This window comes from Zeugodacus cucurbitae, chromosome 6 (genome assembly GCF_028554725.1).
Source record: "Zeugodacus cucurbitae isolate PBARC_wt_2022May chromosome 6, idZeuCucr1.2, whole genome shotgun sequence".
Lineage (NCBI taxonomy): Eukaryota > Metazoa > Arthropoda > Insecta > Diptera > Tephritidae > Zeugodacus > Zeugodacus cucurbitae.
Window position 1 is genome coordinate 37,950,300 of NC_071671.1, and position 5,534 is coordinate 37,955,833.

Sequence of the window (5,534 nt, forward strand, 5' to 3'; positions counted from 1 at the left end):
AAAAAACTAGTAAAACCAAAGTATTCTGCATTTGCCACAAATACTTTTTGCATTAGAAACGTGCCCAAATACTTTGAGTATTTGTTTAGAAAGTGCGAGCACTGTTGAAGTAAATGCGTCAAGTATTTAAATTAACAGTGGAACACTTTTGATCGAAATACGGGCCACTGTTGTAGCAAATACTTATACATTTATGTTAACAGTAGCAGTATTTGAGATTAACAGTAATTGCTCTTGATTCAAATGTAATCGTATTTGTTTTATTGTTGTGTTTAACACCCCCTCCCCCCATTTCAAAACAACACCCCCCCCCCCCCCTCCCACCTCTCTCCGCCCACTTCCCTATGTACAGTCAAAATTTCAATATCAATTTACTTTTTTCATAAAAAATATATTTTATTTGAGAATATACAGAGTAAAGTTTACAAAAGTGACATACATACATATATTTTTATTTTAATAAATATTACACAAAGTTTAAAGCTTTAATGTAAATTGGTATAAAATATATTTTAAATATATAAAATATTACCATCCACTTGGTTTTGATCACAAGGTAATGTGTATATTTTTCAAAAAAATCATACGTATGTATGGTGATCGACAATTAAAGCACGTAGCTCATTCAAAATATCGTCACTGAACTCCTCATACATAACAATATCAACAATTTTAATAAACGTTATTAAAAATTTATATACTGAATCAAATTCATCTATTCCCCAATCATTAACAAAATAGTATTCAAAAAAAGTTTCATTTCAGAAGCGTTCATTTTAATATTGTTAGTCTTAATTTGAGCCTTCGTTAAAGGATTACTTAAACTTTTGACGTGAGATGGATCATAAGCAAATAATTGTTTTCTATAGTTAAACGCTTCCAAAGAAAAATATTTCTTCTAATATATGAATTAATCTAGAACTTTTGGAATATTATATCGAGCGACTCCTAAAAATATGTCGTGCATTAAATCACAAGCCATATTGTCTGTGACATGAAAATAAGATAGGCTGTTCCAAATAGAATTTGCTTTGACCGAATTTAGTTCTTTGCTACAACATTTCAATTACTTTGAATAACTATCTTTATTACGTACACTTTGCGAATCTTCGAGTAATTTGTTTGTCCTGGGTACGTAATACACCGATTCTTGTTCTTTAGAAAACAGTTTGACAATCTGTTCGGCAACAGTTTTCATGGTGATCGGGGTCATTTTAATATCACGTATTAAGTAATTATCCACAATAATGCGAACTATTGCAGATTGGGCAATCTTGGAGGCAACCACAGTTTTCGTACTTCTTTATTATGTCGTTACCTGCTACTGTTTCTTTTAAAACCTCTTCGACGATTGCTACACTCTTTAAACCACATCTATTGAACTGTATCAATGCATTTGACGACAAATCCCACGAACACAATAAATTAATTAACTGTTCATCACTATCCAAAATTACTACGGACTCATTGTCGACATTTTCCATTGTACGGGACTCATCTCCCAACGGACATTGCTCGGCAAATAACGACAGCTCAGTTGATGGTATCAACTCCTCACTTATAGTGTAAACTAAAATGCACAAAAATTGTTTTTAAACACATATTTTTGTTGAAATAAATGTGTATATAAACCATAACATACCTGCAGAGTAGACTTTTCGCAAATGTCGTCTTTTATATAAAAAAAAATCTGTGGAAGTCCCTTTTAAACAGCCTCCGTAAGCAGCGGGCGATGCGGCAGGCACACTAATGCAAATGCAAACTATGTAAGCTCCTTTTGCGCAGCTTCACTAAACGCGAAATGTCTTGAAGTAATCACTTTCACTTAAATTAATACTTTCAGCACATATATTTACCTATAAAACCCAAATTAAAGTATTTGCGCACGCAACACGTGTTTCTGTTAGAATGATCGATGGAAAAATGTAAGCGTCAACTTCTCTGTCATCGTATGGAGAAACAGTAAAATTAAATGCGAAATGGTTGTGACAAATAATTTTACATTTAAAAAACTGTAATCAAAGAAAATTAAATACGAAACCTTTAAAACAACTATTTTTATATTAGATTTTAATAAGATGATTTTTAAAAGCACAGCCGCTTTTGATTCAAAAGTGCCGCATTTAAAAAAAGTATTTGAATCAAGAGCAAAGTATTTCCGTCAAGAGTTTTGCTGTTGAAACAAATACTTTTGTTTTACTGTACTTTAACTGCAAAAAGTATTTGATTTAACTGCGGGGTTTTTTTTCAGTGTACTTATCTTTACATATGTATATATGTGAATACCGTATGTTCCAGTATGTAAGTAAATATGTGTTTCATGTTACTGAGTGATAACAGCAGCCTAACAAGGGGCCAATATTACAAGCACTTATTCGCCTGATTAAGATGAAGAGAGCAGTCATTTATATGTATTTATGCACTCTATCATGATTCATGAAACTCAAACAAAATACAGTTCATACATTATATTGTTCTCCGAACGCCAAGTTACAATCATACCCTGTAGTGCAAAATACTGTGCAAATAACTGCTAGAAGTTAAAATCAGAGGGTAGTTCAAACTATAAGTAGTCCAGTCACAAACAGATCAGCTCATAGCACCAATTATATAGTAAAACTACTTAAGTAACTTTGTATTTTTTTTTTCTTTCATCATAATGGAACTAGATTTGTGTATTTTGAACTTGTATAAGACTAGTACACTATCGGCTGAAATCTGAAATCTCGTTATATACTACGGATAAAATGTAGATGTTGAGTAGTTAGGCTTGCGCTTCTTACTAGTTGGGAAGGCATTTAGTTAAATTTACTATGGGGCAGTTATATACATATGTACAAATATGTAGCATTGCATATGCACATATGCTTATAAGGGTGGCTCAAAATATCTGTTGGAGTTCTACATTACCTACTCAGGATTCATGGATTCAAAAGAATAACCATTGCTATAGCTGAAATAAAACCCGATTTCAAATCCAAAGGAAAGTCGATTTATTAGATTTTACTGAAACTTGGGTGCAAAATTGCATCTTACAAAATAATATCTATACTGCCAGCCTGAATATGAAAGCATTATTTTCTTAATTAAGGGGTTACGTGTGTTTCAGAGGCTAAAAACAAGGTACTTTTACATTTTTACTCTCGCAACAAAGTTGCTACGAGAGTATTATAGTTTTGTTCACATAACGGATGTCCCTCTGTCTGTCCATCCGTCCGTGCAAGCTGTAACTTGAGTAAAAATTGAGATATCTTAATGAAACTTGGAACACGTATTTCTTGGCACCATAAGAAGGTTAAGTTCGAAAATGGGCGTAATCGGACCACTACCACGCCCACAAAATGGCGAAAACCGAAAACACATAAAGTGTCATAACTAAGCCATAAATAAAGCTATTGAAATAAAATTTAGTATGAAGGATCGCACTATGAAGGGGCATATTTGGATGTAACTTTTTTGGGAAAGTGGGCGTGGCCCCGCCCCCAAATCGGTTATTTGTATATATCTCGCAAACCAATTAAGATATATAAACCAATCTTTCTGCAGTCGGTTCTCTTACGTACGTCACCATACATCATGAAAATAGTTGAAATCGGATAATATCCACGCCCACCTCCCATACAAAGGTTAGGTTGAAAATTACTAAAAGTGGGTTATCTCACTAATGAAAAACGTCAGAAACACTAAATTTCACATAAGAAATGGCAGATGGAAGCTGCACTGAGATTTTTTTACAAAAACCATATCTCAGGAACTACTCGACCGATTTCAATGAAACTTGGTTTGTAATAGTTTCCTTATATCCCAATGATATGTTGTGAAAATAGGCCAAATCGCTTCACAACCACGCCTACTTCCTATATACCAGAACTTTGAAGACGATCTGAATCGTTTACTTTACAATATACATATAAAGTAAGCACTAGTGAAAATATCGGTGCAGAACTTTGCATAAATACTATGTTAATAGTGTGGCAGCCCCATTCTAAAAATCGCCGAAATCGGACCATAGGTTTTTAAGGCCCCATATATCGAACACGAGGACCTCGGTGCTTCTACCCTAATATTATGGTTTCCAACTTTCAATGGACTTTATACAATATATATGACGAATATGTGGGTCAAATTGTGTATTATATAATATAAATAAAGTTAAATAAATAAATTGCGAGAGTATAAAATGTTCGGTTACACCCGAACTTAGCCCTTCCTTACTTGTTTTTAAATATATACAATCATATATCTCTTTTAAACAATTCAGCATATCAAAGATAACCAGTATTTAGTCAATTTTTTATTTACAAATCCCGAAAACTCAGCCGTTGGTATGTCCTCTCGCATGACGTGTCAGAACAAAAAGCGTTTGCGATGGACATCATAACTCCAGAAAAAAGACAAAATTAAATTTGAATTTTTGGCAGAATTTTAACCATATATTGGGTCGAAAAATGATTGCAATAAACATAAAAAAATCCTTTGTTCAATAACTATTTAATAAGACAAGAATTTTTTTTTTCAAATTTTGAAATTTTGAAACCGACCTATCCCATTAAGTTATGAGGAAGTAGCACGATAGAAGAAAACGTATAAGTTTAAATTTTTAAAAGTTCCTGAGATGTCTCAGACTAACATGAAATAAACAACCCATCAAACGCCAAACCCGGAAATGTCATTAAAGTATGTAATGTTGACCCTCTAGCTTTGGGATGGTATCTCCTCACTGTCATTCACTTGGGAGTGGTCAGGAACAATTATTTTGCATGTGGCTTAAGCTGCTCACGACTTCCGGTCTTAGACCAAGTATCCTCTGGTTGTGCGTTGGTTTAGCGACCCACCACATAAAAAAACCTTACCAATGAAAAGGAAACAACAACCTCGAATGAGAGTCCCCAATTTTGATGACGACCACTGCAAACGTAGGGCTATGATTTAAGGACATGCACCTGGAATGTCCGGTCCCTTAATTGATAATTGTTGCCTTTGCCCAGATAGTAGCATCAACTAGTAAGTGTAAAGGCTGACATCATCGCCGTCCAAGAAATACTCAGTCGTTGAGTGCTGGCATTCACTCCGGTAGCCACAATCTGCATCAAAGCGAAGATCTTTAACATATGGCTAATTTGCGCCCATCCCACCTGGTGGGGGCCGAGAAAGAGGAAGACCACTGTTGTAAAGACCTGGCTGCACTTGGTATCAGCAACTGGCGCCAAATAGCGAGAAGGAAGAACGAATGGCGATCTATTGTTAACTCGGCGGTGTCTACGCCAGTAAAGAAGAAGACCCTCTAGCTCTTATAATACTGCGGTAATATTAGCAGCACAGCAAGGGCTTGATCTAATTGGGGAAGTGTAGAGTAATGTAAAAGACATTGACTCTCTCTGGCAATTTGTCTCCAACTTAAAAAAAAAACCAAGTTACACTTCTACTATGAACGTAAGGTACTATCAAAACATATCCTAATTGTAGGATTATTCCATCGATTAACCAAAGTTTCAGCTTTATTCTGCTATAACTCATTTGTTATTGGTTCACCC

General features: G+C 34.6%; 1 long non-coding RNA gene across 1 annotated transcript; it reads right to left on the reverse strand.

The window, feature by feature from the left end:
* Window positions 1-370: 370 nt before the first annotated feature.
* LOC128922799 (uncharacterized) lies at window positions 371-2,035 on the reverse strand. The gene is made up of 3 exons (XR_008471985.1): window positions 1,857-2,035; window positions 1,643-1,790; window positions 371-1,570 (listed from the first exon to the last, which is right to left on the reverse strand). It is a non-coding gene; the product is annotated as an uncharacterized LOC128922799 (long non-coding RNA).
* Window positions 2,036-5,534: the final 3,499 nt, after the last annotated feature.